This window comes from Felis catus, chromosome B3 (genome assembly GCF_018350175.1).
Source record: "Felis catus isolate Fca126 chromosome B3, F.catus_Fca126_mat1.0, whole genome shotgun sequence".
NCBI lineage: Eukaryota > Metazoa > Chordata > Mammalia > Carnivora > Felidae > Felis > Felis catus.
In genome coordinates, this window is record NC_058373.1 from 122281892 (window position 1) to 122304624 (window position 22733).

Below are 22733 nucleotides of genomic sequence, written 5' to 3' on the forward strand. Positions count from 1 at the left end.
CCTGAATTTTTTAAATTAAGTGAGCCAATAAATTATTTTGTTGGCTTAAGCTAGTTTGAATTGATTCTCTATCATTAGCAATGAAAAGGACTTTATACAATGTTTGTTTTCTGTGCTCCGGTAATACTTGTTCTTCCCCCAGTCTTAACATTTATCACACTTGATAGATTTTGATGGTTTACTTTACTACAAAGAAGATTGAATCTCTCTCCTCATCTGTGCCTGAACAATGTTGGGCAAGTCCTCAACCCCTCAGTGGATATAGACTCTTTATCTGTAAAAGCATAAAGTGGGCCCAGATGATATCAAAGATCTCTTTTAGTGTCAATATCCTTTTATTCTTGGTACTTTATTCTGTTGTGTTTTTTTTAATAGTAAACTCTGTGCAGTATGGGGCTTGAACTTATGACCCTGACATTAAGAGTTGCGTATTATATTGACTGAGGCAGGTACCTACTTTTTTCCAGTTTTTAAACTTCTAGATAGGGGCGCCTGGGTGGCGCAGTCGGTTAAGCGTCCGACTTCAGCCAGGTCACGATCTCGCGGTCCGTGAGTTCGAGCCCCGCGTCGGGCTCTGGGCTGATGGCTCAGAGCCTGGAGCCTGTTTCCGATTCTGTGTCTCCCTCTCTCTCTGCCCCTCCCCGTTCATGCTCTGTCTCTCTCTGTCCCCCAAAAAATAAATAAACGTTGAAAAAATAAATAAAAAATAAACTTCTAGATAAAGAGTTTTAGGGGTGCCTGGGTGGCTCAGTTGGTTAAGTGTCCAACTTCAGCTCAGGTCATAATCTCACAGTTCATGAGTTCGAACCCCATGTTGGGCTCTGTGCTGACATCTCAGAGCCTGGAGCCTGCTTCGGATTCTGTGTCTCCCTCTCTTTCTGCCCCTCCCTTTCTCATGCTCTCTCTCTCTCTCTCTCTCTCTTAAAAATAAACAAACATTAAACAAAATTTTTTTAGGGGCACCTGGGTGGCTCAGTCGGTTGAGCATCCGATTTTGGCTCAGGGCATGATCTCACGGTTTGTGAGTTCAAGCCACACATCAGGCTCACTGTTGTCAGCCTATCAGCACAGAGCCCACTTCAGATCCTCTGTCTCCCTCTCTCTGCCCCTCCCCAGCTTGCACTCTCCTCCCAAAATAAATAAATACTAAAAAAAAAGTCTGACTTCGGCTTAGGTCATTATCTCATTGTTGGTGGTTTCGAGCCCGGTGTCAGGCTCTGTGTTGACAGCTCAGAGCCTGGAGCCAGCATCAGATTCTATGTCTCCCTCTCTCTCTGCCCCTCCCCCTGCTCGCATTCTCTCTCTCTCTCTCTTAAAAATTAAACATTTTTGTGTTAATTTGCCATTCTATGAACTGTTAATACACATAACTTTGATGAATCTGAAAGGCATCATGCTAAGTGAAAGAAGCCAGTCTTAAAAACTTATATATTAAAGTTGGCCCTTGAACAATGCAAGGATTAATTAGAGACATCAACCCTCCATGCAGTCAAAAATCCTTATCTAAATTTGAATCCCTGAAAACCTAACTACTATCACTTAACATAAGATAAAATAACTTAAGGGGCTCCTGGGTTACTCAGTCGGTTAAGCATTCAACTTTTGATTTCAGCTCAGGTCATGATTGCACGGTTTGTGGGTCTGAGCTGCACATCAGGGCTTGGGATTCTGCTTGGGATTCTTTCTCCCTTCTTTCTCTCTGCTCCTCCCCTGCTCTCTCTCTCTCTCTTAAAATAAATAAAAATAAACTTAAAAAAAGATTAAAAAAAGATAAAGTAACTTAAAACTTACAATATGGTGAACTAGAAAAAAGAAAATGTTATTAAGAAAATCGTAAGAGGGGCGCCTGGGTGGCGCAGTCGGTTAAGCGTCCGACTTCAGCCAGGTCACGATCTCACGGTCCGTGAGTTCGAGCCCCGCGTCAGGCTCTGGGCTGATGGCTCGGAGCCTGGAGCCTGTTTCTGATTCTGTGTCTCCCTCTCTCCCTGCCCCTCCCCCATTCATGCTCTGTCTCTCTCTGTCCCAAAAATAAATAAACGTTGAAAAAAAAATTAAATTAAAAAAAAATCGTAAGAGAAGATACACTTACAGTACTGTATTGTATTTTCAAAAGTCCACGTATAAGTGGACCTTGTGATTTAAACCCATGTTGTTCAAGGGTTAACTGTATAGAATTCCATGCAGTTATTCTTGAAAAGATAAAACTTAAGTGACAGAGAGTGGTTGCCAGGAATTAAGGGTGGGGGACAGATGTGACCCCTACAAGGAAGTTTTTTTGGGTGATAGAATTGTTTTGTATCCTGATTGTGATGGTGGTTACATGCATCTATACATGTGTTAAAATTCATAGGACTGTGTACCAAAAAAGTCAGTTTTACTGAATGAGAACTAAAAAAAAAAAAAAAAAGCCTGGTTTAGCTCTAATGACCCTGTTAGAAAAGAAATGGAAAATACATTAATTTTCTTCTTTTTTTTTAATGTTTATTCACTTTTGAGAGAGAGAGTGAGCAGGGGAGGAGCAGAGAGAGAGGGTGATAGAGAATCTGAAGGGGGCTGTACACTTATAGCAGTGAGCCCAATGCGGGGCTTGAACTTATGAACGGTGAGACCATGACCTGAGCTGAAGACAGACGCTCAACCTACTGAGCCACCCAGGCTCCCCTGTGTTCATTTTCTATTGTTATGTAACAAATTATCACAAACTTAGTGACTTAAAACAACACCCTTCGTTAGCTCACATTTCTGTAGTTCAGAACGCTGGCACAGCATGATTGGGTTCTCTGCCCTGGGTATCATAGGCTGAAATCACAATATTGGCCAGGCTGGATTCTCATCAGGCTGAGATTCTGTAGGAAAGCCCATTCACAAGTGCATTCTTGTTGGCAAAATTTCGTTTCTTGCAGTTGTAAGATTGAGGTTCCTGTTTTCTTGTGTGCTGTCAGCGGGGCTGACTCTCACCTGCTGGCCACTCTCAGGTCCTTCCCACCATGGACATTTGCTTTCTTTCAGGCCAGCTGGGGCACATCTCTCCAACTTTCTCTTCTGCCGCCAGGTGGAGGAAACTGTCTGCTTTTAAAGGGTTCATTGTTGGGGCACCTGGGTGGCGCAGTCGGTTAAGCGTCCGACTTCAGCCAGGTCACGATCTCGCGGTCCGTGAGTTCGAGCCCCGCGTCTGGCCCTGGGCTGATGGCTCAGAGCCTGGAGCCTGCTTCCAGTTCTGTCTGGAAGACAGAGTCTGTCTCCCTCCCTCTCTGCCCCTCCCCCGTTCATGCTCTGTCTCTGTCTTAAAAATAAAATTAAAAAAATAAATAAATAAAGGGCTCATTGATTAGGTCAGGCCAATCCAGATAATCTCTTTATTATACAGTCAACCTAGGGGCACCTGGATGGCTTAGTGGGTTAAACATCCAACTCTTAATTTCGGCTCAGGTCATGATCTCACTGTTGTGTGTTCCCCTTTAGGCTCTGCATGGACAGTGAGGAGCCTGCTAGCCTGCTTGGGATTCTCTCTCTGCCCCTCTCCCACTGGTTCTCTCTCTCTCTCTCTCTCTATCAAAATAAATAAAGCTTTTTTTTAAAAAGTCAGCATTAAAAAAAAAAAGTCAACTTTGCCATATAACCACATAATCAGGGGACAGTTGTCTCATATTAACAGCCCCAGAGATTATGCTGGGCATGTACCTAAGGGGTGGGCAGGGAGGAGATCTTGGGATAGATCTTAGAATCTTGTCTGTCACAGCATATAAGCCAAAAGGAAAAAAAAAAACCAAAACAACTATTTTGGTAAATGCAGGATTATCGATCACATTGTGTAATGTAACAAGCACAGTAGGAGTCTGAAGATATAAATTCAGGCTATAGCTTCACCAATAAACTGTGTTATCATGGTCTATGTGACATGGACTAGGAGTGAACGGTGTAGAAACAATTCTTGAGGCTTTACGGTGCAAAAGGCATTTTTATTAAAGCATGGAGACAGGACCCGAGGGCAGGAAGAACTGCACTGGGATTGTGAGGAATGATTGATTGTATACTTTTAAGTTGGGGGGGGGGGGCGAGGGCGAGTAGAGATAAAGGAAATTTCTGATGAGATTTTTATATGTTAAAGAAGACTTACGGGATCCTGGAGGTCTGGCTATAGTCACTGATCTTGCTTTCTGCCTCTAGCAAAACATTAACATTAAGGCAGTTGTGAGTTCCTTGAGGAATGTCATACTCTGCCTGTCTCAAGAATTTATCAATGGGCTACAAGTAGTAAGGAAATTTAATTTTATCTACATTTCTTTTGCCATTGTTCTCCTTATCAGTCGAGATGCTTCTCTGGGCCCCAGTTTTATCAAACTTAATATGCTGATCGTGTTACATGCTGTACATCTATCATGGAGTGTTTAATTGAGGTAGTGCAGGTGAATGTTTTACTCAACTCTAAAGCACTATGTAAATATATTAGTTATTACTGTTAATATTTTGGTTGACATTGATCTGCTTTAACCTCTGCTCCAGGAATGTATTATTTCTAGAAAGAGTATAAAAGAGCAGCAAATTAGACAAGGTCCCAGAAGCCAAGATCAAGGAGCTTAGATTTAATTCAGCAGGTGATGTGGAGCTGAAGGAGGGCTAAAATAGAGGGCTGGGTCACAGAAACTGGCAGTAAAGACAGTTCTTAAGTCCGAGTGGGTTTCTATGGTGATGAGAGACAAAGGAGGCCACTGAGGACAAGGTTAAAGTAATTAACATGGGAAGTCCGTAAGATACCGACCAAGACCAGGGATGCTGGATTGAAAGAAAGGGGCGGAGAAGTGTTTCTACCATCCACTCTCGTTTCTCACAGAAGCACCTGCGTGTGAAGCATTTCTACCAGTCATGGTCCCTCACTGTCCTTGGGGTATATGCAGAAGAGCAACTGACTTTAATAACCATCTTGGCAAAACATAATTAAGAAGGCAAATCTACTGCACAAATAATATGATATTATACCCCGAGGCCAAGCCCTTTATTCAGTTGTGTGGGTGAGGGGGTTTGTGTTCCTCTGTGTTGGGTCTTCCTGCCACACAGCCTTCCTTACCCAGGTATTAGCAGCTCAAAATGGAGGGCCCCACGTGGGTCAGAATTGGTGCTGCTCCAGTTGGCCAGGACCCATCTGCTCACTCCACTCTTGGTAAGCGAGGACCTAACCTGATTCCTAACTAGCTGTGACTCTAGCCGCAAGTGAGGTGACAGGGTGGAGTGGTTAAACACACAGATTGTGAAGTCAGTGTCCGAAGTGGTTAAACAGACAGATTCCGAAGCTCCTCTCCCGACTCGCTTATTTACTAGCTGTGCATCCTGGGCATGCCACCTTGATGAGGGAGCATGAGGCAGGCTAAGGGACAAAGAACAAGCTAGCACAACACCCCCCACCCCCGACCCCCAGGTGGAATATGTGTGATATTCCTCAGACACTCCTGGCTACCCGAGAACAAAGGAAAGGGGTTTAAGTGCTTGCCATGGTGAAGTGGGAAACTAAGGCAAATGAAAAATTAAATTCCCTTACTGACTAGAGCCCATTGACAAGTCCTTGAGACCGGCAGAGTGACCTCTCTCTAGGACCTTAGCTGCCTCAAGGATGACATTTTGCTGGGGGCAAAAGAGAATCTTAGCTTAACATTATCCCAAACTCCAGGATCCTGCAAGTCAATTTCTTTTATCTCAACTTCTCAAGATATATGCTGGCAATCATGCTCCAAGCTTATGGCCCCCTTTATACACCTGAAGGGTCTCATGACTGAGGTTTTATTAAACGGTAATAAATGGCGTTTTCCTAGCAACGGCTAGCCCCTCAAGGTCCTAGAAACCTTGCTTCCAAAATACCTTAGAGACTTGCTCTATCCCTGATCCCCTCCTAACCTGAGGCTATATAATGAGTTACCTGTCAGGACCCCAGTGCAGCTCTTCCTGCCCATGGGTCCTGTCCCCATGCTTTAATAAAATCACCTTTTTACACCAAAGATATCTTTAGAATTCTTTCCTGGCTATTGGCTCCAGACCCCAAGAACCCCCCCCATCACCCCAAAACTTCATCAACCTAACTTCTCTCTCAGTTTGCTTACTTATAACTGTTTGCATTTCTGTGATGTTGGTTGTTATTTCTCCTCTCTCATTTGTGATTTTATTTATTTGGGTCCTTTCTCTTTTCTTTTTCATGAGTCTAGCTAGAGGTTTCTCAGTTTTAGTACTTTTTTCAAAGTACAGCTCCTGGTTTCATTGATCTGTTCTATTGTTTTTTTTTAGTTTCTATATCATTGATTTCTGCTCTAATCTTTATGATTTCCTTCTTTCTGCTGGCTTTAGGTTTACTACCAGCATTTTTCACAGAGCGAGAACAAGCAGTCCTAAAATTTGTATGGAACCACAAAAGACCCCAGATAGCCAAGGCAACCTTGAAGAAGAAAAGCAAAGCTGGAGGCATCACAATTCCAGACTTCACGTTATATTACAAAGCTGAAGTAATCAAGACAGTATGGAACTGGCACAAAAATAGACACATAGGTCAATGGAACAGAATCGAAAATCCAGAAATGAACCCTCAGGTACATGGTCAATTAATCTTTGACAAAACAGGAAAGAATATCCAATGGGTAAAAGACAGTCTCTTCAACAAATAGTATTGGGAACACTAGACAGCAACATGCAAAAGAATGAAACTGGACCACTTTCTTACACCATGCACAAAAATAAATTTAAAATATATTAAAGATCTAAACATGAGACTTGAAACCATAAATATCCTAGAAGAGAACACGGACAGTAACCTCTTTGACATAGGACCTAGCAATTTCTTTCCAGATATGTCTCTGTAGGCAAAGGAAACAAAAGCAAGAATGGGGCGGGGCCCCTGGGTGGCTCAGCTGGTTAAGCCTCTGACTCTTGGTTTTGGCTCAGTTCATGATCTCCACAGTTCTGTCAGTGCAGAGCTTGACGCAGGGCTCAGTCTCATGAACTGTGAGGTCATGTCCTGAGCTGAAATCAAGAGTCGGGATGCTTAACCAACTGAGCTACCCTGGCACCTGCCTCTTAGTTTTGATAACTCATTAGAAGGACACACAGAACTCACTGAAAGATGTTATCCTCATGGCTTATTACAGGAAAAGGATCTAGATTCAGATCAGCTAAGGGAAGAAAATGCATAGGGCAGAATCCAGGAGGATTCCAAATATGAAGCAACCAGCTGTCCTCTCCCCGTGTAGCCAGGACAACATTGCTCTCCTGGCAGTGATACATGACAGTCTTCAGGGATTATTGCCAACCAGGCAAGCTCACCTGAGCCCTGACATCCAAAGTTTTTACTGGGCCTCCATCATGTAGGCGTGACTGATTGCTAATGTGGCTGATCTCAGTCTATAGCCCCTCCAGACATCGACTGATACTGGGTAACCTAGACCCCTACACTAAAGCACATTGCTGGACTTTTTGGCCATCCCCTACCCTGACTATTTGATGTGCCCAGTACCAACCCTAAATTATATTTTTAGACAATCTGGTGACCTAAGACTCCCAGGCAAACAACGATGCTCCTCTTAAGCATGACATTTCAAGAGCTTAGAAATTATTCCCCAGAAGCTGAGGACAAAGGTCAGATCTCTGTGCAAGGTTAAATTCTTGACTATAGAAACCTTGGAAACATTATGTTAAGTGAAAGAAGTCAATCACAAAAGGCCAGATATAATTCCATTCATATAAAATTTCCAGAATAGACAGATGGTAGGGACAGAATGATTAATATTTACTGGGGGGGGGGGGGGAGGTGCTCTGGGTGGCTCAGTTGGTAAAGCATGCGACTTTTGATCTTGGGGTCATGAGTGCAAGCCCCAATTTGGGTGTAGAACTTACTTAAAAAAAATTTTACCTGGGGCTGGGTTGAGTAGGGGGTGGAGGATGGGAAAGGTGAGTGACTACTAGTGGGTACAAGGGTTTATTTTTGGAGTGTTGAAAAATTATATAGTGCTGATGGTGGCACAGCTTTGTGAATATACTAAAACCCACCAATCTGTGCACTTTAGAAGGTGAATTTTATGGGATGTGAAATATATTGCAATAAAGCTGTAAAAGCAAAGTCAAGTAAAATGCAAAATTAATAAAATTAATAAAATGAATAAAGGGGCGCCTGGGTGGCGCAGTCGGTTAAGCGTCCGACTTCAGCCAGGTCACGATCTCACGGTCCGTGAGTTCGAGCTCCGCGTCAGGCTCTGGGCTGATGGCTCGGAGCCTGGAGCCTGTTTCCGATTCTGTGTCTCCCTCTCTCTCTGCCCCTCCCCCGTTCATGCTCTGTCTCTCTCTGTCCCAAAAATAAATAAACGTTGAAAAAAATAAAATAAAAAAAAAATAAAAGGAATAAATAACTGAATAAGAAGTATGACATAGTATCCCTTCATTAGTTTTTTCCAAATTAAATTTAGAATTATTTTGACAAGTACTAAACAAATTTTTTAGTGTTTATTTTTGAGAGAGAGAGAAAGAGAGAACGAGTGGGGGAGGGGCAGAGAGAGAGGGAGACACAGAATCTGAAGCAGGCTCCCGCTCCCAGCTGTCAGCACAGAGCCTGAGCAGGGCTCGAACCCATGAGCCAAGAGATCATGACCTGAGCTGAAGTCAGATGCTCAACCGACTGAGCCACCCAGGTGCCCCGAGTATTTTTTTTAATGTTTATTTCTTTTCAGAGAGAGAGAGAGCATGCGCACGCGAGCGCGAGCATGAGTGGGGGAGGGGCAGAGAGAGGGGGACAGAGAGGATCCTAAGCTGGCTCTGTGCTGACAGCAGAGAGCCCAATGCAGGGCTGGAACTCACAAATCATGAGATCATGACCCTACCCGAAATCAGACACTCAACCGACTGAACCACCCAGGCGCCCCTGTTGAGTACTTTTTGAAAAGCTTTTAGGAATGTTGTTATTGAGTTGACCATGAATTAACGTAGATTAGCTGGTTATCTATCTTTACATTTTTATGTTTTAGGAACATATCTTTACATTTTTATGTTTTAGGAACACTGTTTGGGTTCTTACTTATTAAAATCTTCTTTCATCACTTTCAATAATATTTTGGAGTTTTCTTTATATAGAAATCTTCTTTCATCACTTTCAATAATATTTTGGAGTTTTCTTTATATAGATTGTACCCGTCTGTCAGGATATTGGTTCCCAGGTATTTCATTTCTTTGTTATCATGAATGCAATCTCTGTTTTTATATTGTTACTAAAGATAACAGTAATTTTTATTAGACAAACTGAAATTGTTCTGGAATGCAGCAATTTTTGAGTAGAATCGATTATTCGACGCTAGATGACTTAAAGTTAGGGTGAACTTGTATGTGGTGGGACGGGCTCCTGCATTTCCTTCCTGGGACCGAGCCGAGCTGTTCTTCGTTTTGAGGTACAGGAAAGCAGCTTTGCTGTCAGCTGCTTCCCTCCCTGAGCTCTGAGACTTCCTGTTTAAAAGCACTGCAAGACCTGCTGACCCCATTTCTTTTCAGATTTAATTATTCTTTTTGAAAGCTGGCTCTAACCTGAAAGGGATTTGAAACGTAAGGCTCCAGTGGGGATGAAGCTTTAGACCCAAGATAACTATTCCTTTTTCTGTTGAATAGCTTGGCAGGGGAACAATTTGCCCCCTGCCCTGAGCGCTGTCATTTGTTTTGATCATTTTCATTCCTATCGAGTGTGCGGCCGGCTCAGAAGGCAGCCATCTGATATCTGAAGTGACTCCTTACATTACTTCCTTGTCTCTTCTCTAGTAGCAAGATATTCCACCTGAATATCCCCGATTGTGGATGAAGAAGCTTCAGTGTGTGTGCTTGGCTATGGATTTAATAACCCTAAAGGGGAAAATACTGCCACAATAAGAATAGTTATTTGCTGATGAGCTCCTCTGTGTCTGTTTAACTCATTTGCCCCTTAAAACCTTATGAATAGTTAAAACTCTTTTTTTTTTTTTTTATGAGAGAGAGAGAAAGGGAAAGAGAGCGTGCAAGCTGGGGACAGTGACAGATGAAGAGAGAGGATCTTAAGCAGGCTCCATGCTCAGCATGGTGCGTGACATGGGGCTTGATCCCACGACCCTGGGAATTTGACTTGAGCTGAAATCATGATTCAGACACTTAACCAACTGAGTCACCCAGGCAGCCCAGTAGTTAATTCTTATTATCTCCATTTTACAGACCAAGTAATGGAGGCTTAGAGATGTTATGTAAATTGCCTGATGACAAATAGAAAGTGACCAATCTGGACCTTAGTTCCAGAGAATATGATCTTAACTACTATTCCATACTGGGCCTGGAGTGGAAGAGTCTACTTTTCTTTATTTTTTTAATGTTTATTTATTTATTTTTGAGAGAGTGAGAGAGAGTGAGTGGGAAGGGGCAGAGAGAGAGAGAGAGAGAGAGAGAGGAGAGAGAGAATCCCAAACAGGCTCCATGCTGTCAGCACAGAGCCCGAGGTGGGCTCGATCCCATGAACCATGAAATCATGACCTGAGCCAAAATCAAGAGTGTGCTTAACCAACAGAGCCACCCAGGCACCCCTGATTCTACTTTTCTAAGAAATCTGGAGTCAGACTTGAGTTTGAGTCCTGCCCCCTTTGCTTCCTAGCTCTGTATCCTTCAGCAAGTCTACTTACCTCATAAGGCTGTGAAGATGATGTGAGATAATGAATGGAAAGTTCTTACATGCTTGGGTCACAGTGAGTGCTAAATGGTTATCTGCTGTTATTCTTCAAAAATTTATCAAAAATTTGTCAGAAATTTTTTTCTTAAAAAAAATTTTTTTTAATGTTTATTTTTGACAGAAAGAGAGAGACAGACAGAGCATGAGTGGGGGAGTGGCAGAGAGAGAGGGAGACACAGAATCCGAAGCAGGCTCCAGGCTCTGAGCTGTCAGCACAGAGCCTGACGCGGGGCTCGAGCTCAGGGACTGTGAGATCATGACCTGAGCCGAAGTTGGAAGCTCAACTGACTGAGCCACCCAGATGCCCCTGAAAAAATTTTTTTTCTGTACCAGCAAAAAAAACAAAAAAAAATTTTTTTTCTGTACTAGACCCTGAGCTAATTTGGGGGACTCAGTGAAATACTGATGGCCCAAGTCCTAACAACCAGCGGATTGGTCCATCTGGGGCTTGTGGACTAAACCTGGTCTTCAGAAGTATTCTGTTTGTCCCCCACACATACACTTTAAACTTTTTGAATTAGTTGCAGATAATTCAAAATGGGGAGATTTCAATAAAATCTGGAATTACCACGGCTTTTGGAAAACAGCAGAGCTGGGCCTGCATTCTCCCATGGTGGCAGTCCTCTAGAATGCATTTGGTCACGTGGCAATGTGGGCCACAGACCCCGCCACCCCCTGTTGCATCCAAAGCTGAGGGAGTCACTGGCTGTTCATTGTTGCAGCTGTACTGCTTTTCTTATGATGGAAGTAAAACCTTTCATTTACCTAGGCTGCTCTCAAAAGAGATCAAAAGATGGGTCGAAGTAGCTGCATGATTTCAGAAAAATGAATGATCTTTTTGTTTAAAAGCCAGGATTATTCTCATGTCTGACCGGCTTCACTTATTTTGATAATTTGCTTGGCCTCTGTAGGCATATGCATTTGCAGCCCCTGGTGTAAAAAGGTAACCTCACAATGTGATGAGTGCCATGCTGGAGGTAAGCCCAAAATGCTTTGGAAGTACCAACAAGAGTCCCTTCACCAGGTCTGGGAGTTCGGAGGATGCTTCCTGTAATATCTATCACCTGACCAGGGTCGTATACTATTAGTGGGTGAGGCCTAGAAGGACAGTGGCAGAGGTTTAGGCAGTGGGTGGGGTTGAGAGGTTGTTTAAGCAGATGGAACAGCTTGAGAAAGGTCTCAGAGGTAGCAGCAGCTGACTTGGGATCTTCTTTGCCTATTGACCTGCCTTTGACCTTCTACCCTGACCCCTTCTCAGAAGGGGCCGTGTCCCTAGCTGTCACATCACTAACAGACAAAAGATGACTGAAGCTGGTCAATGGCCAAGTCCTTCTGGTTCCATATACCAGCTGCACTCACATCTTCACATTTCCCTGACTTACCAGAAGGACACACGTGTACCCTGGGGGACCACCTCTCAAAATTCCATCAACACAAGTTCCTAACAGAAGGAGTTTTCACATCCATCACTCAATTACACATCAACAATAATATAAAGCTATTCCTTTAGATGACAGTTTGAGAATATTTTAGTGTTTAAATAACAGAAATCAGAATCTGTGTAGCTGGTGGAATTTACACCCCTCCATAAAATAAACTATCTACATGCTTGTTCCTGACAAAGGCAAATCAAAATTTTCCCAGGGCAATAAAGAGAAGCTTCCAGAGGTGAGAGTATTTCTCTTTGAGCAGTCCAGAGGAGAGAGAAAGAATCTAGGATCTCTCAACTTGACAATGGAAGACTGAATGGTCAAGGCCAGGCTCAGCCCATAGGAAAAGTAATGATAGTGGGTAGACCCTGTGAACTTTTTTTTTTTTTTTTTTTTTTTGAGGGCATGCATCCAGCAAGGGAACTAGCAGGTCTAGCTGTGACTGGTGGGAAGGTCAACTGAAAGTGAAGGACCGGAGCCTATCCTTGCTCACAGACATGAGTCCACTCCTACCAGGCGTCTGAGAGACGTGGCAGAGGTTTCGTGAAGGCTTGAGGATGGAAGAGACTTCCCTTGCAGAGATCAAGGTCAAGTTCAACCTACAGTCTCAAGAACTCTGCTCCAAACCATAATAAGATACCATTCCACGCTCACTAGGTTGGCCATAATAAAATAGATAGACAATAAAAAGTATTAATGGGGATATAGAGAAATTGGAACCCTCATACATTGCTGGTGGAAATAAAGGGTGTAGCTACTTTGGAAAACAGTTTGGCAGTTCCTCAAAATGTTAAACATAGAGTTATTATATGACCTAGAAACCCCACTCTTAGGTATATACCCCCCCAAAATGAAAACACATTTACACAGAAACCTGTACAAAATACTCATAGCCCAGCATTGTTCATAATAGCCAAAAGGTGGAAACAACCCAAATGTCCATCAACTAATGAATGGATAAACAAAATGAATCTCCATGGGATAGAATATCATTCAGTAGTAAGAATGAAGTAGCAGCACATGATATGACATGTTTGAACCCTGAAAACATTATATCAAGTGAAAGAAGCCAGTCACAAAAGACCAGATATTATGATTCCATCCATATGAAATAATCAGAACAGACATGACCATGACAGAGCACGGGTTAGTGGTTGCCTGGGGCTAGGGCCAAGGTTGGGGTATCAGAAGGGGGGACCAGGAAAGACCAGTGACTGCTAATGGGTGCAGGTTTCATTTTACACTATCGGAAAGGTTCCTAAAATTAGATACTGGTGATGGTTGTACAACTCTGTGAATATAATAAAAACCACTGAATTGTACACTTTGAAAGAGTGAATTTTATGGTATGTGAATTATATCTCAATAAAGATGTTATTAATAAAAAGATCTCTGCTCCAAGTTTCCTGAGACCCCCTGTGAGATAACTGGAAGCCACAATGGACTTTCTCCTTTTTTTTTTTTTTTTTAAATTCTTGAGCCTCTATTTATTAACTCTGTATCTGCTGGTTTTTCTTAAGGTTCTGCCTTAGAGTATGCTCCATGAAGACAGACTCCTGGCTTTTACCACTAGTTGTGTGATACTGAGCAAGTTAGTGAACCTCTTGACTTCAGTTTCCTCATTTGAAAATGGAGATAGGGGTGTCTTGGTGGCTCGATCCATTAGGTGTCCAACTCTTGATTTCGGCTCAGGTCATGATCTCACAGCTTGTGAGATCGAGCCCCAAGTCGGGCTCTGTGCTGACGGTGTAGAGCCTGCTTGGGATTCTCCGTCTCCCTCTTTCTCTGGTGCGTGCTCTCTCTTCTCTCTCTCTCTCACTTTCTCTCTCTCAAATAAATAAACTTAAAAAAAAAGCCAGTGGAGATAATAATTGTACCTTCTTCATGGGTTAAGTGTGAAATATATGATAAATATATGAGTAAATACACGGAGCCTATTTAGAAGAGTACCTGGCACATAGTTAAGTTCTGCATGTATTTGTAATGATTAGTATCAGCATTTAGCACCTAGTAAGTGCCCTTTGAGTATTAGTTATTGTTATTATTAGAGAGGGTATTGGCTAACTTATCTAAGACTTTCTGTTCTACTACTGATGAGCACTTGGGTGCTTACAATTTGGAGTTAGTAAAGAACAATGCTGCTGTGAATATTGGTGTGTCAGTTTCTCTAGGGTACATATACCCAGGAATGGATTGCTGAGTCATGGGGTATGCAGATCTTCCTGCTTGTGGATAATGTCAAACCAGTGTCAAAGTGGTTGATTCAGTTTATGTTCTCACCTCCACCACTTGATATGCTCACCTTGTAAAATTTTTATCTAGTATGTAGTGATGGCATCAATTTTAATTTGCATTTCCCTAATTAGTAATGAGGAGAGTGCCTTTGGTTTCCTCTTTTTAAAAAATTTTTAATATTTATTTATTTTTTAGAGAGAGAGACAGACAGACAGAGGGCAAGCAGGGGAGGGGCAGAGAGAGAGGGAGACACAGAATCTGAAACAGGCTCCAGGCTCTGAGCTGTCAGCACAGAGCCCGATGGGGGGCTCAAACCCACAAACCATGAGATCACGACCTGAGCTGAAGTCGGACTCTGAACCGATTGAGCCACCCAGGTGCGCCTGATTTCCCCTATTGTGAAGTTCCTGTTCTTTCTTTCTTTCTTTATTTTATTTATTTTTTTTAACGTTTATTTATTTTTGAGACAGAGAGAGACAGAGCATGAATGGGGGAGGGGCAGAGAGAGAGGGAGACACAGAATCTGAAACAGGCTCCAGGCTCTGAGCCATCAGCACAGAGCCCGACGCGGGGCTCAAACTCACGGACCGCGAGATCGTGACCTGAGCTGAAGTCGGACGCTTAACCGACTGAGCCACTCAGGCGCCCTGTGAAGTTCCTGTTCTAATGTCTTGTCCCTTTCTTACAGGTTATGTGTCTTTTTCTTGTTGATTTGTGGGAATTCTTCATGTGGTTTGGAAACTAGTCCTTTGTCTACCACATGTATTTCTATTGCTCTGCTTGTCTTTTTGCTCCAACATGGTATCTTTTGATGAGCAGAAAATTGTGATTATTAAGCAAATTTATGAATCTTTTCTATTCTGGTTACTGCTCTTTGTGTCTTGTCTAAGAAATTCTTCTCTGTGCCAAGGTCTTGAACATGGTTCCTGTATTATCTTATGAAAGCTTTCTAGTTTTTCCTTTTACATGTGGGTCAATTCCACCTGGAACTGATTACCGTGCATGAGGTGAGATAGGAATGTAATTTCAATTTTTTCTACATGGATGCTCAATTTTATCAGCGCTGTGTATTAAAAAGTCTGCTCCTTCCTTACCGATCTGCAGGCCACCTCTGTCATGTAGCAAGTGTCCATAAGTGTAGAACTGTTTGGGGTTTCTTTTATTCTGTTACAACTGGTCCTCTCACATTGGTCTCCTTATTCAGTAGCCTCAGATTTCAGTATTTCCTCTTGGATCTTTACCTTGAGAATCAGCCTGTCAAGTTCCATCCCCCCCCAAAAAAATTAAAAGTCAAAAAATAAATAAAGCCATGTCCCCAATCAGTGTACATCTCAAGATCTGACTGGAGGGTAGTGGGCAGGAAGTCTTTCTGGAAGCGAATGAAGAAGCATGGAGATTTAGTTGCATCTCTTTTATTGGGGAGCTGCCTTATCCCAGGGACATTGGCATGGGGTTGAAAACAACAGACAGAGAAGGGCAGAGCTGCCAAAGTCACTAAAAACAGAGTCAGACCATGTCTTCTAAATCCTTCTTACCTTTGGGTGCTGCAGCTTTATCATTTTAACTTGAGGTTTCTTTGAGATCCAACCAGAAGCATCCCAACTTATCTGGAATGCAGAGGTAAGTAAAAAAGCCTTTTCATGAAAAGGAAAGCAGCTGTCACAAAAGCTAAGAATTTTTTTCTATAGGAAGGTAATATGTAATAATAATAATGATAACGATGGTAGTTATAACTAACATTTACCAAGCCTGGCACCATGCTAAGAAATGTGCAGGTAATATATCATTACATTTCTGATCTTACTCAATGGTCATGATGTCTCAGTGTTATTCTTTTCCCAGATCCAGAGAGGTCAAGTAACACTCACAATGTCACAGAGCTAATAGGATTCAAGGATAGGCCTGTCTGGCTTTAACACAGTTTTCAATTGCTCTTTGGACTCAGAATTCCTTATGAAATAGGGAAAATTAAAAGCTCCCAGAAGGGTAAGGTTTGGTAAAAGGGGAATTCTACCTTACTCCTGGCAGGAATATAAATGGTTATAACCTTAGGGAACAGTTTGATAGTATGTATTAAATACCGGAAAATATTTATCTTCTTTTAACTACTAGCTCAACTTTTAAAAAGAGTGGGGCCTCCAAATAAACATTTTCAAGGATGTTCAGAGCAGCAAAATTTTTTAGTAGCAAAAATAGAGCTTTGACTAAATGTTAGGAACTAAAATACTATTGCAACTATTAAGAATAGCGTTTTAGAATTTTTAAAAACATTTATTTATTTTTGGGAGAATGAAAGCAGGGAAGGGACAGAGAGAGGAGGACAGAGGGTCTGAAGCAGGGTCTGCACTGCCAGGCTGACAACAGTGAGCCTGATGTGGGACTTGAACTCACAAACCACGAGATTATGACCTTAGCTGAAGTTCGACGCTTGACTGACTGAGCCACCCAGATGCCCCTAGAATTTTTAATGACAAGGAAAAATATACTATCTTAAGTGAAAGGAGCAAATTATAAAACAATATTCACAGCAGGATTTCTGTTGTATTTAAAAAGCAAGAAGGGTATACAGCAAAATGTTAGTAGTGATTATCTCTGTGGGGTGGGATTATGGATAATTTAAATTTTCTTCTTTTACTTTTCTGAAAATTTCAAGTTTCAACCATGAATATGCTGAACATTTTATTAAAAATCTCAAACATAGGGGCACCTGGTTGGCTCAGTCAGTTAAGCCTCTGATTTCGGCTCAGGTCATGATCTTGCACTCTGTGAGTTCGAGCCCCACGTCAGGCTCTGTGCTGACAGCTCAGAGCCTGGAGCCTGCTTTGGATGCTGTGTCTCCTTCTCTCTCAGCACCTCCACCTCTCATGCTCTCTCTCACTCTCTTTCAAAAATAAATAAACATTAAAAAATTAAAAAAAATCTCAAACATAGTCAAAAGTAGAGAGAACAGAAAAATGAACCTGATGAATTTACCACCAGCTTTAATATTTTTCACCATGGGGGCAATCTTGCTCATGGTACCCCTGCCACTCCGTTCCCCAGACTATTTTGAAGCAAATCTCAAATATTGTATTTTATTTGCAAATATGGCAGCACTCTTCTCTAAAAGATATGGACTCCTTTTCAAAAACCACAAAGTACCAGTATTATACCTATATTTAAAAAATAATGAATTCTTCAGTATCATTAAATATCTACCCAATTTTGGTCTTTCTCTGATTGTCTTAAACGTTTTTGTTTTGTATGTTTCTTGTATGTTCTTGGTTTTGCTGTTTTAATATATGTATATATTTTCTTATTTGAATCAAGATCCAAATAGGGTTTATCCATTGTGACTGGTTGATGTGTCTCACATCTCTTTTATAGTTTCTTATTTTTTCATGCAATATTTTGTTGAAGATATTAGATAATCTGCCTCCTAGAGTTTCCTATAGCTTTGATTTTGCATCTTTGTGATATTGTTCTTCCTCCGTTTCCTGTAAATTCTTCATTAGCTCTAGAGGCTTGATCAGATTCAAGGTTTTGTTTGGCTTTGTTTTTGTTGTGGGGCTAGGGGAGGGACAAAGCAACTTCATGCATGATGGTGTTTACTTCTATCAGGAAAATCCAAAGTCTGGTAGTCTTTCTTGTGATGTTAGCAGACATTCATGATCATTGCTACACCCATAAATCATTAGGAATTGCAGAATTGTGATGTTCTAATTGTCATTCCTTTTTTACTTATTAGCCGGCATACTTTTATAAAAGAGAATTTCACAAAGGAAAAAGAGAATGAATGCCAGATTCTTTCTCTTTAATGACCCATTTAAAAAATAATTAGGTGGTTTTCTTGCATTCTTCAGTGATGACTTAAAATTTTTTTTTCTTTTTGGAATACCATCATAAACTCACAGAGGTAAAGATATTTGATGTGTTTCAATCCATTGATATTTTTAGCAGATTATCAAATTGTCCCATCCTTTTGCAAGTGGAGGCTCTTCATGTTCACTTCTGAGTTTTTCTGACCTAACCCTAGTAGTCGTCGATAGCTTCGGATCATCTTATCTCATACATTTCCATCCCCAGGTGTGGAATGAGGCTCTAAAGAGCCTAGATTTCTTTTAGTGGGACAATTGGTGTACTAGGAAGTGGTAAATAAATGCTTTTTAATAAAAAGAGTACCAGAGACTGGATGGTGAATAATGGTACAAAATGAATAGAACTGTAAGAGTATCACCACCCAGGACCCCTTTAGAGAGGGAGACATCAACAGAAATGTCCTCACCATATCATGGACATGACACCATGTTTTCACCAAGAAAACTTACACTCTGTTCAGCAAACTTATTTTACAAGGAAGTGTAAAACTCTTAAAAGGTTACATGTGTGGGTAAGTCCTAGTTACCTGCAAAATTAACATAAATAGAATGTTTCATTCACTTCAATAGTGGTTCTCAGGCTCATGCTGAGAATACAATCATTTAGGGAGCTTGTCAAAATACAGTTTTCTGGGCTCCACTCCAGACAGTCTGAATCCAGGGAGTAGTGCTTGGAATTTGTATATTACTAAGACTTCCAAGTGATCTTGATGCAGGTGGTCCTAAAAAACCACCCTTTAGTGAACTCTGCCAGATAGATAGATAGATAAAGTAAGGGGAGGAGGAGAGATGCTTTTTAAGAATGTACCCGGGAGTGTACTTATGAGAATTAAATCACATTAAAAAAATTTAGTGAGTCTCATTTTCTGATTTTAAAAGGATTTTATTCTCTGTGAAAATTTGAAAAATAGTAAAGCAAACAGAATAAAATAACCACCTGCAATCCTATTCCCCAGACACAATGTGCATTAAGTAGATATATCGCCTTCCAGCCTTCCTAGGGGCATTTCATTGCTCTTTTTCCCCAGCAGACACCATCACTGACTTGCCTGGGGGCACTCAGCTAGTAAGTGGGAGAGCCCACACTGGAACCCAGCTGCTGAACCTGAACTTCATTATGTTCCATTCTAACTGAAACAGAGGAGCTCCCTGTCCGCCCCCCCCCGCCCCCCAGTATTACTTTACACATGTCTATATAGCATTTTTAAAATTGATTGTAAAATTAAAAAACAATAATCTGTGTCTACCATCAGACTACGGGATTCTCAGCATGGCAGGAAAATCATATTACTTATATCAGTATCTTCAAAACAAGGTGCTTAATAATGGCTCAGCACCTGGGACATAGTAGATACCCGACAACTGTTTCTTCAGGTGGGGAGGGGAAGACAATTAGGTCTTCGTGGCCTTTTATGGAACCGAACTTCAGGTGTCCTAGATTTTCCCAGACTGGCCTGGTTTTCTCCCAAAGGAGCAGTTTGTAGCATCCCAGTATTAAGAAACAGGGGACCTTCGTGAAACCGTGATGTGGGAACGTGTGAGGGTGTAACCTTTCAGACATTTCCTGTTGAGGCAGCTTCCTTCCGCCCTGTTAATTTTCTGGAGGATGGGGCAGCTGTGAACTGTTAGCAGCCAACACTCACAGGAGCTGAGTAATGGGGATACTGGCCTGGTAAAGGGGACCTGGGCAGAACACTAAGCATGTGTATTACACCACTGAAAAGTACCTAGTGTATACCAGGGGCACCTGGTGTGTACCATAGTGTATACCATAGTTGAGAAAGTCCCAGTGTAGAGAATGGCATAGTGAATGCGGTGTTATAGGTGGTGTTTTGTGGAATGTCTGTGAGGGGGAGGAGTCTGGAGAAAGGGGGACCAGATGGAAGTCTGTGGAAAAGTCTAGACGTGGGATGTGTGGGGAGCCTGACAATGCTTGTGGCGACAGGAATGGTGAGGAAGGAGAAAGAGGGAAGGATAGATGGAAGGAAGGGTCAATAGCCTCAGTGAGGTGGGACTGAGGAGAAGGAAGGGAAAAGGAACCTGGGAGCCTGGGAGAATAGCAGGGTCTGGGCAGCCATCGAGGTTCAGGGCGAAGAAGCTAGCTTGGTCCTTCTGTCAAGACCGAGAGAACAAGTCTCTAACACTAATGTTTGTGGGAATATCTTCTCCTTTGCTTTTGTCCAGAATATCCATTGTTAAAGATAAGGATTTGCTCCTCCACAGATTTCAGTCAAAGGGGCCTCCTGATAGATAGCCATCAAAGCCCATGTGCCCTCCTCTTCCCACAGAAATGCTAACCCACCCACCTGCCCCGTCAGCAGGGTAGGGCCAGGGTGTCAGCAGCTCTTGTGGGAAGCTATAAGACCCTTGCCTCTCTCAGGAGGGTTGAATTAGCCCTTGACACGAGTCACATTTCCAATTGCCTTTCTTTTTTGATAAGAGGGTCCTCACTGTCTCCTCTGCCTCCCTTTCTTGGCAACAGAAGGGTGGTGTGTGAGATTCAATTTCTCAAGAAAATTAAAAAAAAAAAAGACACAAAGATCCCTAGTCTCCATTTCATGTGAGCTAAGATCTTTGTTGAGTGTAGAGGGTCAGTGCAGACAAAGGCACCCTGATCACTTGTCATAGTTTCTCTCTCTAATTATAGAAAGTATTTAGTTATTGTTCCATAATTGCTCATTGCAGTTGGGTTTGAGCATTGTGGTTTTTTTTTTTTCTTTTGTTTTTGTTTTGACAAAAGCCTGCTTTTCTGATGAGTTGTTCTTTTTTTCTGCTTTGGTCCACTGCCATCCCAGTCCCTGGCTATTCCACTACGTAACTGAAGGAGGTGGCATGGTATTTCTGGAGAAGCCACTTTACCTCATCAAATTGTTTTCATGGCTTCCCCACTCCTCCCAGTTGCGTAACAGAGAAAGGGCATTAAATTTATTGAACATCTACTTAGTCTTTGGCGGGCAATGTACTAAGCCCTTGCATAGGCTGTTTTATCCGGTCCTTATAGCAAGCCTGAGAACAGATACTATTATCCCCAATTTACAGAAGAGGAATCTAAGGCATTTTTTGATAGACTTTGGCTAGTAAAATAGTGTTGTTGATGCTTCCAGCGCTGTGGGAGAATTGGGAATCCTGCTCCCTTACTCTGAAAGTGCCTATCTCTAGGTCCCCTGCTAGTGGTAGGGCTTGGTGGGGAGGCCTGCAGGACTTTGATAGGAGGTGGGATTCCTGTGGTGTGGAGTTCCCGTGTTGAGGTCTGGGATTCTGTGACATGGAGAAATTTCTGATGTCATGGTAGCAGCAACAAGGAGGGAAGCCACCTCACCACCAAGGGGGCAGTAGCAGAAAGGGTCCTGCGGGAAACAGGGGGCATGTTCAAGGGTTTCAATGCAGGGTGTTGAATGAACGAATTGTTCAGTGGAGGCATAAGCAGTTAAGGGAACCAGCCAGGGGTGGGGAAACAGCTAGAAACTAGCACAGCAGGAAGCCATCAACGCTCTCAGGTCTAAGGGGGCACAGTGTGGGAATGGTGGCGTTCCTTCAACCCAATGAGAGCTGGGGCTGGGCAGAAGTGCCCTAGCAGGAACTGTGGCAGGAGAGGAACCCAGCCTCTGCTGGAATGCAGACACAAAGGGCAGGAGCGCACACAGGATGCAGTGTGTGTGTGTGTGTGTGTGTGTGTGTGTGTGTGTGTGTGTGTGAACAGATATACAGATATCTGGGCCTCCCTCTCCTTGGGCCTACCTGTCTCCTGCTCCTGTCTCCTGCTCCTACCACTGGCTAAACCACTTTAAGAGGACAGGGGAGCCCCTGGGGATGCAGCCTGCGCTGGTCAGTCTCCTGGGCACAGGGCAGGGCAGAGAAGGGTGGAGAGAGGACCTCTGGCAGGATACAGAGGATATTCAGTGTAGGGGCTTACTCAGCTATGCCCTCTGTGTCAGTCTATAGGAAGTTGGACATTTGCTTCCAGACTCAAAGAATCATGGAATGTGGAATGCTGGAAGAGACTTTAGAGTCCTGTCCCTAAAATTCCTTTGCTTTACTAAAGAAGATCCTGAGTCCAAGGGAGGAAAAATGACTGGTCCAAGGTCCAAGGTCGGCAGCCAACAAGTAGCATAGGCAGGACTGGAACCAGCTAACCAAACTCCCAGTCCATCCTCCCTCTTAACTGAAAGCTGTGGCCACTTAATGGTTGATAATAAAGGATTACTGCTGAGCCAGCTTGCCTATTTCCTGTTAAAACTGCTCAAAGACCTCAGGGCCATGGATTACCTTGGCCCCAGAGACATTTGCCTCAAATGATTCCTTCTAAATATACCTATGATCAGAGTGAACTGCTCATTCCAAAGTATGGGATGCGGAGTCAGATTTGTGGGGTGGAATCCCAGTTCTACCCTTACAGAGTGATCATGGACAAGCTGCTTAACTCTCAACGCCTTAGTGTGCTCAGCTATAAAGTGGGGGTAATAAAGATGTCTATCTCATATATCATGAAGGTAATATGAGAAAATATACTTAAAG

General features: G+C 42.5%; 1 long non-coding RNA gene across 1 annotated transcript; it reads left to right on the forward strand.

The window, feature by feature from the left end:
- The first annotated feature begins 6505 nt into the window (after window positions 1-6505).
- LOC111560905 lies at window positions 6506-13531 on the forward strand. The gene is made up of 3 exons (XR_006599846.1): window positions 6506-6569; window positions 10622-10712; window positions 12529-13531. It is a non-coding gene; the product is annotated as an uncharacterized LOC111560905 (long non-coding RNA).
- Window positions 13532-22733: the final 9202 nt, after the last annotated feature.